This window comes from Arctopsyche grandis, chromosome 3 (genome assembly GCF_051622035.1).
Source record: "Arctopsyche grandis isolate Sample6627 chromosome 3, ASM5162203v2, whole genome shotgun sequence".
Lineage (NCBI taxonomy): Eukaryota > Metazoa > Arthropoda > Insecta > Trichoptera > Hydropsychidae > Arctopsyche > Arctopsyche grandis.
Window position 1 is genome coordinate 8,352,010 of NC_135357.1, and position 19,763 is coordinate 8,371,772.

At 30.8% G+C, this 19,763-nt stretch overlaps 1 protein-coding gene across 2 annotated transcripts in view; it reads right to left on the reverse strand.

Moving 5' to 3' along the window:
* Window positions 1-19,763, reverse strand: part of LOC143908981 (G-protein coupled receptor moody) — a 231,153-nt gene that overhangs the window by 156,442 nt on the left and 54,948 nt on the right. For both annotated transcript variants that reach the window (XM_077426844.1, XM_077426845.1), the window contains exon 2: window positions 151-181. The gene's annotated coding sequence lies outside the window, so the exon portion shown is untranslated. The remainder of the gene's footprint in view (window positions 1-150; window positions 182-19,763) is intronic.

The window sequence follows — 19,763 nt, forward strand, 5'->3', positions numbered from 1 at the left end:
CGTGGAGCGTTAATGCTTTTGAGAAAATTCGGCGCTTTGATGTCGCGATTGATTTTTAATTGTATTAGCTGATGGAAAATTCGAAGCGTTTTCGACAGGTGAAATTTCAGAAGGTGAAAGCTACGTGAAAAAAATAAAATGGGTACTCACCGAAATATTTTGGCGGAGGAACTCTGGAAATCTGTAACGAACGAAACAGATTTTAATATTGAAATGTTATATTATACATGCAGAAAAATATGTTAATGTGTCACGCTGAAAAATTGATAAATATGATACGGAATATTATGCAAGCTAAAGTTTTAGAAATTTGCTCTGAAAATTTAATAAAAGTCAAGAACCGTTCATCAGCTGCTATACGATGTATTCTCGCCTACATAATAAAGGCATGTTTTTAATTTATATGAATATTCAAATATATGTAAATCGAGTGGGTGCTCAGTTTGAGGCTTCGCATTTTTTTTTACCAAAGGAATTTTTCTTTAATACCACATTTTTTATGGATTTTCTTTAATTCAACATTTCTTTGGAATAGAATATAAAGAAGCCGTTCCTTCCTAAAGATAATTCTCATAATATAATTAAGAAACTAAATTGAATAAACATATTATGGCAGTATGACCTGCAAAGAAATACGATATCAACGTTGTAAGTAATATTTAATTCTAAAATACACATTCATAAATTTCTCAGAATTAATTTCTTCCCTTGTATAAAATATAATATTATAAAATATAATACATAAAAAAATTCAAATCAGTCTCCCGCAATATTTTCGCAAAATCAATTAAGTGTGAAGATTCTCTCATGTTATATGTATAATATAATGAAATTTTTTACATAAAACCTTTATATAAATATAAGAATATTAATAAAAAGCGACGATTTATGCTCTACGAAAATATTTTGCTTTACGAGTCGAGCGATTTTATTTACATAAATAAAATACACGACTGCGAAATTTGTTTAATTAATTTTTACAAAACAAAAACAAAGCCTCGTTGAATTTATAACCATATTTTGAATACATATTACACAATCGCGGAAATGGTGATAAAATCGAATCGAACCAAACGTTCGATAGTTCGTTAATGTTCAAACACACAATCGCAGAGAGACGACTTTGATCAAAATCGACACAAGCGTTTCGAACGTTCGACAGCTTGCTAATTACATACATACATACATTATATTTGGCGTACGCGAATTTTTTTCCCAAAGTCCCAAGCTTCGAAACGAAAAATCATCGTGTTGATTTCGTGCTCGGGCGAAAACGATGACGTATTTATCGATTCGGACAGAGCATCTGTTGTCCGACGAAAATAATTCGCGTAAGAATGCCGTGTTTAAACTCAAAGTGAGAGATTTTCGCCGTTTGAAATCACCCGTTGCCGGAAAATCGGCGACCTTCACCTTAGAGGTTTTTCCTACGCGGTCCGAAAACCCGCATTAAAACGGCCATAACCCAATTTGAACGACAATAAACCCGCCACTACACACTTTCACCTGCTTCAGATAATGTGAATATTTCTCAGGTTTATTCGCGCCGAGCACGAAAGGATAGATAAGGCGATTACGCTTTTAGTTTTCTTTATACACTCGTATATATGTTTGTATACATTTTTTTTTCTCATCTTAAGGGTCATTACATCCGGTCTTATATATATTACATATAACAGCCGAAAGCAATATATATCGTGGCCGATGCTCCGCAACGGACCGTTTCCCAAACAGACGGATATTGCGATTCGGTCTATGTTTAAATGAGAATGTCGAAGATTGACGTGTAACAGACAGTATTGAACCGCTTTCGAATTTTGTTTGATACAATTGAAATTGTTAAATAACGCTATATGTAAACACATCGCTTGTCAGGAAATTTCGTACACGTTTTCGCTTTCATATGAAATGTTTGTTGTCCACTATGGGCTTAGGAATGGAAACATTGACATCTGCGTGTCATCGACTAGCGTTCGAAATTTGTTGAATTGTGAATTTTATTCCGTGTGATCAAAGAAAACATCGTGACAACATATGGGTTTTATATATGAAAACATAATATGAAATATCGAGAATCGTAAAAATATAAATATTGCAACATTCCATATTGGGTAGACACAAAACAACAGTACTTTATATTTGCAAGCATTTCTATCGTTCAAAATAAAAAATTATATCTATTTATTATACATATATATCTACCATATGTGTCATGAGAGGTTGTTCTAAGGCGACACATTCAGTCGAATTTTTGTTTTTTTAATTATTATTATATAATTAATATACAATAGCGTCATCTGTAGAAAAACTTATAAAAACAACAAATTCTATATGCACTTAGGTAATGATTTTTTATGAAATTTTATGCGTAAAAGTATGAATGAGTTAAATAGTTTTTCAGAAAAGTAGAAATGCTTTTCAATGTACTCGTTATTAAAGTAAACCCAACCTCGCCTGGTTTGGACCGCAAGGTTCTGCCCGCTGCCCGAATTTGCACAAAACAAGGCCGGTTGGGCTTACCTTCCACCTTTTGTCTTGGACAACGTTGTCTTGCGACGAAACGTGGGAAACACTTGATTTCAAATAACTAAAACAACATCGTTAATAAAAATCAAAAAAAGTCTTTAAATCAAAAATCAAAATTCTCAGCAAATTCGCGCCACGTGTACGGACATACGAACGTGTTTAGACCGAGAAGTGTTGAAAGTGCCGGCGATATAAACACATGAAATTCAAAATAGCGTGTTGCCTGGAGAAGGGTCGTTACAAGGGTACGAAGATACACGTTTTTACCATTAATTCATGACCGATATTTACATACTTGCTTATACGCACCTAATCAAATTACCCAACTAACGAAATAATGTTTACACAGCGTATGCCTAATTAAATACTGCGTAAATATACACATATGTAGATATTTATTCACCACCATAGATAGAATTAAAGATAAAAGCAAATCATTTTCCCGCTTGAATCATAACAAAGTGTGCTGATGATTCGACTCACATACATGCATATGTACATACGTACATATCTATGTATATACATTATACATATATATAAAAACCAGATCGGTCAAAGATGTGTTTTTCCTCAACGTTATCCCGGTTAAATAACCGCTGGAAGACGTGTTTGATCTCGGAAAATGGGTCACGACATCATTAGCCTACCATAGTCGTGAGAATGATTCGGGAAATTTGTATAGTGAATGTATATTGTATATGTAGGTTCATTCAGGCGATTGTTTTGGTTCATCATGTTAACATGATTACATCGTGACAATACGCAGATGCTAATGAAGATTTGATCAGTTTAATGGCTATCCGAACAACTTTAAACTTAAAATATTTAGGTATAAATATTATATGTATGGTACAGATAACATTTCGCAATTCCGTTTTTGTCATGAATTCGGAGCGTAATATTGTAATACTTATAAATTCAGGAGTTTCATTCTAGTGTAGGGTTTCCAATTACGATTATGTCGTGTTATCCCGAAATCTCCGAAATCGAATTCACTGAGGGCGTATGTTTGTAAACCTTTGAGAACGTAATCAATACGGATGTGTAACACACACGACCGCCATAATAAATAAATAAATCAGACGGATACATAACTTTTTCATGTGACATATGACAACATATGTACATATTTAAAAGTGTGTTTATTATATTAAAAAAATATATTCATGAAAAGAAAAACATTTTTTTCATTGATCTTTCCGTCCTCAAAGTTAAGCGAGAAGTGTCAAAAAATACACTTATTATTCAGACGTGGCGTGTCTATTGACAATTTTCAAAAAACCCTTCGCCTTTCCCAGTCGTAAAAGTTTTTAGTGGAAATTCGCGACGAAAATCTGAACATCTTGGACGGCGGCCTAAAGTGGACCGGAAAATCGTTGGAAAAGTTGACGCAACCGATACGATTTGCACAGAAGAAAAGGCGAAACGGTGTAAGCGCACGAATCGTCAAAATTTACGAGATTTTCCACCAACAAAAAAAGAAAACAATTGTAAATTTTGTAACAATCTTTTCAATTTAAAGCGAACAGTCACGCGAGTAGAAATCTAGATAGCTTGCAATTCCCCCCCCCCCCCAAATTTCAACCTAATTTCACCCGCCATTTTCCGACCAACTGCACTCGGTACGTTGCGTGCAATACGAAAAATCTATACGTATAAGCACGTAAAATATACATGTATCATATATAAAAAAATGAGATAAATTCACGAGGCATAAGCCATCCGCGTTTTTTCTCGTTCACCATAACAACGGCAATCAATCAAAAAACTTTTACATCTATGCCTAAAGTTGGACAACGATCGTTATCTAACCGTGTCGAACACAATACGATATTATTCTCAGTATACGAGAGTATCTACTGCTGTAGGGAATTTTATATTATTATTTTTATATTCTATATAGAATTTTTCGACAACGTTAACCCTTTGCATTCCGGTGAGCGTGGCCAATCAATTTCAACTCGATAAATTATTCATATACAAGCACTCCCGACCGATACAATTTGCGAACTCTTTCCTATATACATAGAAGACTTTTGTAATTGCTTTTACTTTTTGTAAGCGGTATGCCTTATTTTTATCGAAAAGCACAAACCAATACATTATCTAGAATACTCAGAGTTTTCCAGTGTATATATTATATATATAATACAAATAAAAGTTCTTTGTTTAAACGTAATTTTAAGAAATTAACTTTCGTTATTTGAAGAAAGGTGTGAAAAGAATATAATACTATTAGACATAATACTATTCAACCAAATAAATAAAACTTTTGTCAGTATTATTATAATCTTCTTATTTATAAAAACATAGCACATTGGTTAACGTATAATGCTATTAACTGAGGGGTAATGGGCTCAATACCTTGGCCGGTGTTGTTGATTAAATGTTAAACCTTTATTTACATCGTTTTTTACCATACTTTACAGATTTTACAAAACTATATTGTATTAAAACACTAACAGTTTTTGGAATAAAATAGATACTATTACAAAATACTATGTAAAGTAGGTATTAATTTTATTTATTCTTGGTTTGCGAACGTATTGTGTAATAATTTGTAAGTTGTAAGTTATAAGCGCGCTCTTATTTTCAATGTATGATAAACCGATATTGAGTAGAAGTAAATTACAGGAAGCACAAAGCTAGAAAATAACATTAAATTTTGATTTAATCAAGTGTGTGCGAATGAATTACCGATTCTGAAAATTATATGAATCAAAATTTCTCTCCGTTGTAAAACTTGTGTTAAATGAATAAAATGTAAAATTACACGGAAAAGTTTTTCTTCAACGTTTATTGTCGATGAACGAGAATAATTAAAAAAGTAATTTCCGTCCAACAAAGTTCAGTTGAAAGACTAATGGTAATCTTGAAAAGCAGTAAGTTTTGACCAGTAAATGGATTATTGCGCAAATTGCGATCGCGTGCACGACAATTATTGCCACAAAAATCACGAATACGGAATATCGGATACTCGAGTACTCGTTAAAATATATATAATATAAGCTAGCAGCATGGCTCGGTGGTTGGGCTTTTGCTTATCACCGAGAGACACCAGGTTCGATCGCGTGAGTTGACCTCGATTGAAAAATAATTTATTCTGAGTATATCTGTAATTCTGCTAGTCAGACTTGGCTATTTGTGACTACAGGTCGATCGTTTCCTATCAGAGTTTGCCAATTTTTCTGATTTCATTGTTGAAACGGTTCCTCGATTGAATTGGGTAAAAACCTTCCTAACTACTATGTCACTACTATTTGAGTATTATGAAAGTTCAGCGACTTATGTAATAAAAATGTTGCATTGTTTGTAATGGGCCAGGAAGGCACATTGGGGTTTACCTGTTAGACCTACATATGTACGTATGTAAATAATAAAAATAAAATATAAATCACATGTATGTAAAAATTCAGCCGTGGGTGTCGCCTTGGACAAATCCCGTAATAGCATAATGCTAAATATATATTTTAATAAAAAATAAGCAATTAATTACACTGTTCGACAAATGAAGACTTTTTTTGGTTCAGAGAGGAGATATGACTTTTCTTATAGATCTATGCCCAGTGAACACCCAATTAACCCTTTTAAACAAAAACAAACAATAGTGTGGCCTGAACACTATTCCAATAAACATGTTTCAATAGAAAAAACTCAATATAAAATAGTATTCACAGTGGGAAAAAATCCCAAATGAAAATACGTACTTTTGACTTTTGATTTAAACGACTACTTAGAGAGATTTGAAAGCTGAAAAGTACTAAAAATGAAAGATAAAATACCCGACTATAGATTCCAATATTCATTTTGAACAGGAATTTGACAGATTTTGATACATCGACCGAACAACACCAAGATATAGAAAAAACGTGCGATTTTAAAAAATACACATATCTCCGAATCTGGAGCCAATCAACATTTTTTATTACCAGATTCGTATTCACTGGGCATATATCTATAAGAAAAGTCATATCTCGTCTCTGAACCATTTTTCATGTCGAACAGTGTTATAATTTAATATAACCAACTAAGAAATAATAAGTGAATAATGGCTTTTTTAAGTTTTAATTATTTGATCTCTTGAGAGACTCCAGCTAAATTCGAATTAATTTAAGAACACTCTAATTTCTATGTAGATAATACTATTTATCTATGAATACATGTTTGTATTTTTATCAAACACTATGCATATATCCAAAGATTACAAAAAATATATGTAAATTGCTCTAAAATATTATTTTTTGTCAAAACGTGTAAATATTTGAGTATGAAAATGAGTGTAAGATTATTATCCTAATGGATTAGCTGTCTCGTAAAAATAACCATGCTAAAAGCTTTGTTGGAAAGCCTCAAAATTGACGCTTGAGTCGATACGTCACAAGCGACGGGGTGAAGGGTGACGTTCTCTCGCGGAGATGTAGGCAGAAAAAAAATCGGAAAAACAATTTTCCCCAGCGCTCTTAAAAGGGTGGGAGTTGTCTTTGACAACTATAAATCAAGCGGATGCGAGAAGTGCCGACGTATCGCAGGCAGCCACTGCCTAGCCGGCCAAAACATACATAAATAATTATATTATATATATATCATCTTAGGTTTATGACCAGCGGGGAGACCATTAAGATGACATACTGCGGAGGATCGGCGCGCGGGATGAGGGGGAGGGGGACCGGAAAAAGATGGACCCGACCGAAAAGCGGAAGATTTCACCGATTTCCTTGTTTTTCCGGGGGCATATTGTGCGAAAAAGTTTTTTTTTATTATTTCGTCGTCATAACTATTAAATTGGTATATTTACGATAATCACCTTTCGACTTTCATATATGTACGCAGATACATATGTACATATGTATGCGAAAGTCGCAAACACTACCCATAATATATCGAAAAATAAAAATAATTGTTTTTTATGAATATGAAGCATTATCATTTAATTTTAAAATGATTCAAGGAAATCAGGCAATATATGTATAAATATGTACATTGAATTTGTGTTTCTAAACTGCCGACATATATATATCAAAATAACGGAAAAATCTTCACATAATCGTGCATGTTCATGTACATTATATTCAGTTAACGTATGTACATAAGATGCCGCAGTTTGTTCTCTTCTCCTGTGGCATGTACCAACTTGATGGGTTCATCACGTGTCGCAAGGGGCATTAACCTTTTTAACCAGATTAGTCACCTTGGATTTGCTTAATCTAAAAAATGCTGATCTGGGTAATGGATTTTTTTTTAATGTGAGATCATAAATATGTCATACATATATATTGCATAATATTTGTTTTACATATTGATTTTTTTTATTAAATATGTATAATACTTGGGAAAGGCGGCATTGCCGATGGTCGCAATTTTATATACTCCCATGATGCCATTTTCATACCATACATTATGAAATGTATGGTATTAAACTTGTATATACATATGTACATGAATTTATAGATTATAAATTTTAAAATCATATTCAAATAGTGGTGACATACTGGGTAGGTTTCTGCCAATTTGATGAGGAGCCGTTTCAACAATGAAATCAGATAAATTGGTAAAATCTGAAAGGCAAACATCGACTTGGAGCCACAATTATCGAAGTCTGATCAGCAGTACTCAAGAAATACTCGAAATATATTCATTTCAATTAAGGTCAATCCACGAGATCGAACCCGGCAACCTTTCGATGGTTAGAATTAACGCAAAATATTTGTTCCATATTTTATTTTATCTCTTTTTATTATTTTATTTTGTTTTTGCATACGTGTTATTCTTGTATCATTTTTTTGCTTAGTTATAGTCACGACTTTGAGCAATAATAGTTTTTATTTTGTTTTTCAATACGAATGAAGTCTCATATTTCTTTTTTTACATACATACATACATACATACATATACATATATACGTAAATATGTGAGCCGTTAAAATTGAAAGTGGTGGACGTCCAATTTTCAGTTGCAAAAACACTTTTTCTATTTGACTTAATTCACAAATTGTTATCACTTCTTTTAATTTGATATTTTCAGAATCTCAGAAAAGCAGAATAAACGTATTATAAGCCACCAGTATTTTTAAATATTATTTCGAGAGATATTTCCCAATGACAATGGCTCATGTGTGTAAAAACATATACATATATGTACGTAGTAACAAATAAAAGTATTTTTCTATCATGTAAAAATTCGACCTTGAGATTTTGACTGATTTTTTTGTTTTAGGAGATGTAGAAAGAATAAAAGTTTTGAAATTTTTTTATAAATGAGACTATGAGATTTTCATTAAGATAACTTTTACTCATTGGCAAATACGAAACCATTGTTTTCTGATAAAACCAGGACCATCCCAATTAACATGTAGACGTACATACATATATGTATATGTTATGTACGTATGATTTATTAGATGCCGTTAAAATACATTTACCGCTACCTTTCACACAATAAATACTTATTAAATGTCACTAAGAATTAATCGATAAAAAATATTTTCAAAATTCTATTTAATAAGAGTTTAAGTCAAAGATTATGTCAATTGCTTTTCGATAAAATCACTAACAAAATGGTTATTGCGTCTAAATACATATGTAGGTCGATTTGGCCACCTTATATTTCATAAAATCGTAATTTTTTATTTTCAAATTAAATGTATATACACAAGGTGGCTTTCAACTACTTTTATTTTTATAATAATCACGGGAACATGAAAAAAATATCGATTTTCCGAAAATATACATAGCTTCTCCCATACAAAAAACTATTGCAAGTGCGGCCTTTAGTGAAACGACGACTTTGAATTTTTATTAATCAGTCATTAATTATACACAATAATCAATCCAAATAAATACATGAATTTTGAGCGTTAATTTTTTTTAAATAATAATAAAAACTATTCTTAAAAAATAAAAATATGAAAAAAAACCTACTAGAATTGTGAAATTTTTGTCGAGATAAATCGATTGGTTGGAAACATAGGACAATGTTTAAAATTAATGATTTTTTACATACCTCCTTTGCATTTCACATGGTTTTCGTGTTAGCGTTAATTTTTATATCTCTTATCTCTTATCCGATCGTTTTCATACTTTGCCATATTGCTCATTTTGGTCATCAATATACGTTAATGTATCGTCTGCCATTACGTTGGAGATAAAATATCGTATACAATGCGTATCAAATATCCATAATCTCGGGTACGGTGACGTCTATGACGGTGACGGCAAGCTACCATAATCTATCTTCAACCTTTTCGCCATGAAATGGCCATATCAGATTTTAATTGTTTAAACGCCTATAATTCACTCTATATTTTATCAAATTTGCTCTATAGGTTCTCGTTATCTCTAATATTTAAATATTTATAGTTTTAACTCTCATATGTATATATAAATTTCAAATTTGGCGTCTAGCTTCATGTAATGTAATACACGATATATTATATATTGATTTTTGGCCAAATATGTCAGATCTGACATTTCACTCCTAAAAGTCTCTTCAGTGAGTTTTATCTGCGAAATAAGTATTCAATAAGAAGTTATGTTGTATCTAATTGTTAATATGATTTACAATAAGCTTACATACATTTAGTTTTTTACAATAAGCTTACATACATTTAGTTTTTTACAATAAGCTTATTTTATTTGACGTTTCCTTGATATGACAAAGGTTTTCCAATAGCTTTATCGATGACAATCCAAAATTAGCGTTTTTCACTATTACCTAATGTATGTACATGTATCTATTACTAACTATCAAATAAATTTGATGTCCCTCAAAGAAAACTCTTTTTGACATTGCTATTTATAAAAATGTAAATTTTTTATATAACAAGTACATAAGTATATGAATTTAAAACAAACATAATCTATATTAAATAGGCATTGATTGCATAATACATATATCACACTGTATCAAATAACCAAACGAGAATAAGCGATTTAAATACTAAGGCCCGTTCAAACTTCCAACGGACATTGCTTGGTGGGCAACGATTTGAAAATTCAATTAACGATTCGATTCCGTAAATTCCAACTGTATAATAATAATAAAACCGAGACTAATTACATCTCGTATAACTTAAATTGAATCCGAACAAATTTAAATCGCTAGGCGTACCGACGTCGTCGAATGCAATTATATAACTTACCGCTTTTCATTAATTCGCGAAGCGATCGAAAATTGAAATACTCACATGTACAATATAATACCACGAACCCAATGATTTTCATTCTTCAATGGCTTCTGGATACGTTTCGACGGTCTTTTTGTTTAGTAGATATCTTGAAATTTAATTATTCACTCGCGAAAATGGAAAATAGCGATTGATCGGTCTCTTACATTTTAATGGCCGATGAAAAAAAGTATTCGGTAGTTTGTTTTTATTCTTTTGTTTTATCGGACTTTGGTTTAAATTTTTCAATATAAAATATTATATAAATAATAACACGTCGCTAAGGAATTATGTATGAACATAAACAATTAAATATTGCCCATTATCGATATATCAAATTATAATAAATAGTTATTAATAAAATAGTGGACATATGTTTATATCTGAGATGTTGAATTGATGGAAAACAGTCTCAAATACAAATAAATCAAATGTAAAATTAAATGTGTGATTTTGTAAATTGGTCATGGTTTGACGAAAAATCTACTGATCATTATGATTTTTTTTGAAAATTTGAAGATGTTTTATTTTTTGTGGGTGTATTTAATTATATTAAAAGTGTAAGGATGTACTTATTGTATTCTGGAACCATTAATCTACTATACAAAATACATTTGTAGGTGCATATGCATATGTATGTATTATGTAAGGCTAACTGTTCCAAGATATATGTAAAGACGTAGATGGATTATGATTGATGCATTCTCATTCTAAGTAATGTATAATATTTATAGTAAATATAGGGTAAATGATTAAATGTATTCAATATGAAAAAAACTATTTTTTATTAATATATTTGCGTACTCTACATACATTTTGTTCATTTGATTTCAGTGCTGAATTTTACTTTGCACTTGTATATAATTTTTATTTTATTTTGAAATTAAATTAAGAAAATGCTCAATTTGAACTAAAAGTTAAAGTTTGTAAGATTAGATTTCCGCTGAAAAGCTTAAAAATCTTTTGAAACCTAGCGACCAACCGAATGATAAATGAGTTTTTAATTTGATCTTATAATTTGATTGAGAAAATAAAACTTTCTGTATAATAATATATTAATTAATATTACATTTAATTTAAGTCGACTTTTATGTCCCTTAGGTACTTATCTTATCGATTAATGTATAGAAAACCTAAGAAAGAATTAAAAAAAATTCTAAAGTAATACAATAATGCCGATTAATATGTATGAACATCAAATATTGTTTACTTTGAGTGTAAATATTAGTCAAAGAAAAAGTAAAATTGCTTTATAAGCGGCTCATACATACGTATCATATTTTGCACAGACAGATTTAGGGTGGTAAGTAATTTAATAGTTGGATAAATCAAATTTACGATTAGGCGCAAAAAATAATCGAATTTCGCGCGTATATCAAACGGGCAAAATTTCGATCACGTCTCGGTTCATTAGATAGCGGTTTATCAAACACTCGTACGAAATCAAAGAACGTATATAATACATTATTGATTCGCACCGATAATGCAATCGGATTCGATGGACAAACACACTACGTAGACTTCGGATTCGTTTGATTTAAGTTCGGTAATTCGATTGAGCGAGTCATGTATCGAACCCTGAGCCGATGTCGATGTTTTCACCAGACTCTAGATGTCCTGGGAAGGACATTATCCCTTTCTCCGTCGTCGTCTGTCCTGAATAATTTGACCGAGACACATTTGTCGTAGACAGAAAGCGAGCTTTGTAAGCTGTCACTGTCCACTGTCGCCTCATACCCTCGCCGATAATGCAATAACCAAAGCACTCTCCCTTTGCGAAATTGTTTAATTTCAATATTGATTTATATACAGTGTCCATGTGGATTTTCCATAATGCTTCTATGTCTCTTTTAATCATTTAATCTTGAATTTTACGATCGACTTTTATTCGGAGACCCCACCATAATAAGTTTCTTTTGATGTTGTGCTGTAATTATCAATGTGACTTAACTTTTGAAAGCATTTCTAATAGACTTCAAATTAATCCTATGTATATAATATATATGTATATTAAATGCAGAAATTTATATCACACATAAACACTACTAAAATTTCAAAGCAGGTATGTACATACATATGTATATGCTAACATCATACTTTTCAAATGTCATCAAATATGATATGAATGAACTTATGTAAGTACATACATGTAAATTTACTTTAATATAAATAAGAATTTTAAATAGGTTTTTGAGCTCTTTTTCCTATTATGCTGTACATTAACATTAGAATAATATAATACTATGATAAATAACTAAATTAAATTAAATTGTAAAATAGAAAATGATCAGTAGATCAGTAGCTATTAAAATATATATAATATGTATTGTGAACATAATTTAGTAATAATAAAAAGCATTTAAAAATCACTTATATATAATAAAATTTAATCAAAAGTCAATACATCTTACTTATATTATTGTTCACCTACTATAGACGTGCCATTCCCAAGAGACGGAATTTTCTTATGATACGGAATTTTAACATAAATTTGTATGTACATATAATATACATATACAGAAGTGTGACAAAATATTTTGAAAAATAGTGGAAAATCTGAAAGTAGATTTAAAAAAAAATATTTATACCAAAAAATCAACAAAAAAAGGGAAATTTGAAAATTTATGTCAATTTATGTCAGTGTATATGTAACTGTTATAATCCAATTTTTATTTTATTAAAAGGAAATATAAAAAAAATGTAAGAATTAATGAAATACGAAAGAGTTGGGTTAAAGTTGTCAAAAGGGTATTGTTACAAAATATTAAGACTTTTTAAATAAATTGTTAATATGTACAATAAATTTTGGGATTGTTTTCCTATCATAAATATTTGTCTTATTTCGTTTTATCTTTAATTTTAAAATTAAAAGAATGCAAAACATTTTCAAATAAAGTGCAGTGTTCCATTTATTTTGTCACACTTTTGTATATATACATATGATGTTATTGAATTATGTACATACATATATACATATATAATATGAAAAAAATTATTTCAGTTTTATACGCATATGCTAAGTGTATTTTTACAAAAGTTATTTTATCGAATTTCAATATTAAAAAGAAAACTACGAAAAGTTTTAAGCTGTTCATAATTTCTTTCGCAAGTAAGCGTTTTCTTCCACCCCATTTAAAAAAAATATATGCAATGGATTAAAATTCAGAAGTTTAACTGGTTTTCAATAAAAAATTTTATTTTTTTTGGTAATTAAATCATACCTAAGTCGAAACATCTTATAAACATATTATAATTGATTGTGATTTATGAGTGAAATTTTGATGAACTCTCTTTCATTTGGGCCTTACAGGGATGTTTTGTATTTGTAGTTGTTTCTTACATATTAATTGGAACTGGCTGTAGGTGCAAGGCATTCCTTATGCTATATTTTTTATTTGATATTTTTACTTTATCTGTTATTATTAAATGCTATTTTTTATGTTTATGTATGGATGTATTTATGTTTATGTTCAAATGTATTTTTTATATGTTTAATTTATTAGTATATTATTTTCGTTATGTATTAATTGTTATTTTGTTTTTTTTTGCGTTGTCTTTTTTGACCATTGTGGCGCTTTAGGAATTCCTGTTATGCCACAATGGTCTGTTTAGTATAAATAAATAAATAATTTCAGAGCTAGACAACAATTGTAGCACGTTGATTTAACGATACAGCTATAACTCTCAAATGTAAACACATCAACGTTAAATTTAAACGTCTCATTGCCCCATTCAATTACATCTGGTAGCACCCACTTTTTTAAGGCGAGCTTTACAACTAAAATCGGTTTAATGCCTTACCTATAAAACCTATACATTTGAAAGGAACTGTGAGAAACTCTTTATGGCCTTCTAAAAACTGCTCTAACACCCGACACGTGTTGTGGCGATAAAATCAGATAGTTGCTCGCTGGCACATTCGAAACACCCCGTATAAATAGGTATAATGGTAATAATATACACGAGGTATAATACAATATTTTTTCTATTACATATATCTAAGTAGTTGCGTCACCGTGAGTTATGTCCCTTTCGGTCCACTGATTACGCACCGCTGCGATTTTGTGTAATTTTTCCTGCGGGAAATTTTCTCTTCCGTTTCCTGTGTTCCCTCCACTCCCCTCTTCACCCCCGCCCTTCGGTTACTTATTGTTTTTCCAGCGGGAAAATCGTGTGCGCAAATGGAAAAGCGAATAACAAGAATAGCGTTTCTCGTGTCTCTTCCCGCCCCAGTCCTTTCTCTCAACATTCACTATCGTCGTTCTCGTCTTTTTCCAACGGGGAGAGATAAATATCTCCACCGATCCCGTTCAGATTTCTCGACGAAAACATTCACAGAGGCATTTGAATAATCCATTTCAATTATTTCCCCGCTTTTGTATGCTCATTCGACCGCCTCCGATACGCCTCCGAACTTTTTCGAATTGTATGAAATCACTTGAACGGTTATGATTGCGTAAGTTCTATCTGTTTAATTAAAATCTTCCGCAATGCTTTTTGTAGCCGTTTGAAATATACTCTCATTACAGATGAATCTAAAATTTGGTAAAACAATATTCGCAAAACGTTCTTATATAAGATACGTGATTTTTTAAAACATCATCTACCTCCAATCGTCATCCACTGCTGCTCCAACACGTTTCCATTCATCTCCGCTTTGGACAACTCTCATCCACCTCATCTCAGACATTTTTCTAATTTCATCCATTTATCTCTTATGTGGCCTTCATTGTATCCTTTTACACTCCCTGGGGTACCATTCGAGCCCTCTTTTCGTCCATCTATCGTCCGTTCTTCACCTTAACCCACCCATTGCCATTTCAATCTTTGATTCAAAAGTATTTTTACTGCCAATATTTACTTTATTTAATAAATGGTCAATAAATTTTACGAAATTTTTGTAATAAAAGTGTACTACGTACATATATAGTACGCTTATTAAACCATAAAGGTATGATTTGCTTGGCGAGATATGATTTCTCTCACGAAAAAGCGTATTTCTACATGCATATGTTCATAAAAAATACGATTTTTCAAGTCAAATGGTTAGTTTTTTTTTCAATAAATAGTCAGTACAGATAATAGTGTATTGTGTATGCGTACATAAAAAATGAACGATCGATAAAAGCAAAGTTCTACATATGTTCATAAAAATGAGATTTTTATATGCAACAAATTAAATGGTCAGTACAAATAATAGTGGACTATGTATATGAATAAAAAATTAAGGATTTTTAAATAGCTTATTGTTTTAAATATGTTTTGACAAACAGACAATATTCATGGAGTCAATGACCAATAATATAATTAACTGATCATCCATTTACTATCCAAATGAAACGAATTTACTGACGAAATAAATACAGGGCAATTATAAAGAATCATATATGTATTAATCTTTTATTACATTTTGATTTAGTTAAAAAATTCATTTGTTTTTGTGTTATACAAGTATGTATTTATTAACTATTTAGGGAGGCAAACAATTATGCTTAATTCAATTCATTGTATTTCTTTACTCTTTTACGTTTTTTTATTCTGTTTGCATTAAATAAATAAATATCTTCATGTTTATTTTACATATATTTACATTTTATATAATATACGAATGTTTATTTATTTGTTCGCTAAACAAATCTACAGCTTCTAACTTTGAATCGTCAAATTTTAATAAAAAATCTTATGATAAATTAAACTGTGTGCAGTTTTTGATAGAAGTCAAATCAAAGAAGAAAATTTTCCTTTTCTTTATAATTCACCCACCCGAGCAATGCCGGGCAATTCAACTCGAACATATGAACATATCACTATTGAATTAACTTATAATTAATATATTACATATGTAGAAACACAAACAAAAATTTAAATTATAATTATTAAAGTAAACAATCGAATACAAATTCAGTCAAATATTTTATTTGAAAGCATGCAGTTCAGATCAAGCGTGAGTACGTATTTTCATTTGTATATATTTTATTACGTTCAATATTATGTTATGCAGTTGGTTCTAGATTTATGTTTTATACCTATATATTTATCATTATATATTTTGGTTCCGTTTTGTATATATTTTGTTTCGCGTTGATTTTATATATACATATGTACAAACGAATTTTTCATTTTAACAAAGTCCATATCTAATCTACATATACACAAGTGCAATCTGGACCAAACTTTATTGTTCTTACATATGATTCAATACATGCATGCATTCGATTTATTTTATTACTGAATTTTAGCATCGATATTTATACAAATGAACTTATGAAAAACAAATAAGATTCATTTGTTATTTTTATTTGAAAATTTTACTGCTATTTTATATGCCGACTCTTTTTGGTCTCGTGTACAGATTGAGAGAATAGTATTTTCCGATGCGCTTGCAAATTCGGTACACGAGTGATTTTTTTTCCCACGAAGGTCACCAAAAAACGGTCGATCGACAGTATTAAACCCTTCGAGGAGTGATTGCGATGAGTGCGAGAACAAACAAGGTCGGATAATGGGTTGAAAACGTAGTTGCTGCTACCCCAGCGAGTTTGAAGAAGTTTTGCAAATATAAAATCAATTTAAGTTACCCGAGTGGATTTCGAACGAGCCGGCAACTTCAACGTTTTGATATAACGCAGAAACGGGCGATTATCATACGACAATAACGTTTTAAAATATTCCGCTAGAAATATTGTATAATATTTTACACAAACTAAAACAATGTAATTTCCTTTTTAAAATACAAACTTTTCCAATATAAAGCTATCTAACGAAATTATCGCAGTGTATTATACGATACATAAGTTCATGCCCGTTTATCTTAAAAAAACCGGTGAAAATTGGGCATGAACTTTTATCATTATATATTCACTGTTCGACAAATGACGACTTTTTTTGGTTCAGAGACGACATATGACTTTTCTTATAGATCTATGCCCAGTGAATACGAATCTGGTAATAAAAAATGTTGATTGGCTCTAGATTCGGAGATATATGTGATTTTTCTAAATCACATATATCTAAATGTGATTTTATAAATCACACGATTTTTCTATATCTTGGTGTTGCTCGGTCGATGTATCAAAATCTGTCAATTTCCTGTTCAAAATCAATATTGGAATCTATAATCGGGTATTTTATCTTTCATTTGTTGTAGTTTTCAGCTTTCAAATCTCTCTAAGTTGTCGTCCAGTTCAAATCAAAAGTACGTATTTTCACTTGGGACTTTTTCCCACTGTTAATACTATTTTATATTGAGTATTTTCTATTATAACATGTTTTTTAAGATAATATTCTGGCCACAATATTTTTTGTTTTCGTTTTAAAGGGTTAATTGGAAGTGTTAATTGCTGAATTTTAAATCGGTAAAATTGCGAGCAAAAAACTCTTATTAGTAGTTACTCGTATTTACACGCACCTGAATTGAATTAATAGGGATAATATATTAAATTGTCTTTATATGAGAATTAAATATAATTCCACTTAGAAAAATCATATTTCGACTATTCTTGTGGATTAATAACAAAAATTCTATTGATAACTGGCTTACCTCGATAAAATAAACGAATTATGTTTATTGTATTATTGTTGTTGAATTAATATTATTGTATGCATAATGGTTGAGTGTTTAATTCCAGACCTTTTAGCTTCAAATGTTTAAGGATCAACTCTCGATACTTTCGAGTATTTGGTGAGTGTTGCTATATTTTCTGATTATAATTTAAATTAGGTGTTACTTTAGTATGCAGTCTACCTTCACATATCTATGTATATGTACTTTAGGGTTTCCAGGAAGATTCACTAAATTGCACTGAATAGTAGCGCCATTTCGAGAAGTCATAATTTTCAAAGGCGCTCAAAAATAAATTACACAATAGAATTCCACAAAAAAGTTAGCATAACTCCGATAACGCTTTTTTGTGGAATTCTATTGCGTTATTTCTCCTTGAGCATATTTGAAAATATGGTTATCTCGAGCGTGCAACTATCTCTAGTGCATTTTTCCGGTCACCCTAGTTTAATATGCGATCTACCTTCACGTTTTTACTTTAATATGCGGTCTCATTGTCTCAGATCTCGGGTGTGATACTGAGACTGAATAATACCAGACCCTAACAACCTAATCTTAAATGAATAGGGCAAAACTTAACTTAACCTAACCTAACCTATCCTGACCCTTAAATAAATAAGTGTTGGCTGCTAACATATATATTTTTGGCTGCTTACATATAAGTTTTATTTCATCAATATATTCACAAAAAAAACATATCTTAGCAGCCAACAGCTGTTTATTTAAGAGTCAAGATAGGTTAGGTTAAGTTAAGTTGGCCGTATTCATTTAAGATTTGGTTAAGAGATATGTATCTGCTGACGATATTTTGATCGAAATGCTTCGACAACATTATGGGGCGGCAGGAAAAAACAAAAATTGTAGTAAACATTTCGTTGCTACGATACAAATAAAAATAAATAGTCGACTACGATTCAAAGGTAGATCACATTCTAAGGTAGACCGCATACTAAAGTAGCACATGAAATTATATACTTGAGACATTTCTATATACAAATCTACATGTTACAGTCCAAGTGTAAAATTTGTTCGTTCATGAACATACTAGTTTTTTCATACACGAACCAATCTGGCAAGTGTTAGTGTATACAAAAGAACAAATTGTTCATGAACAAACTATTAGGCATAATTTTGAGTATTCTCAATCGTTTGTCCCATCCTCTATGTACCTGGGTTGCAATCTTTTTTAATATTAGCGGAAACTGGAATTAAATAACGTTTTATGTGGTTTCCATGGGATTTCGCTTTTAAATACTTGGCGTTTAGACATCTCAATGGTTTTGACAGCTCCAAAGTTTTATGCGACACCTGATGAGTCAAGATAGCTTTTGACCGTTTGCACTTATCCAATAATTCGTGTGTGAACAAACTAGTATGTTCATGAACGAACCGGAGAACACTTGAACCGTAATATACATATGTATGTATGTATATGCATATAATTATTAACAATTTCATTAAAAATCCTTCTTCTTTTTGATGAAATGGTTTTCATTATCTATGCCTGCAATATTC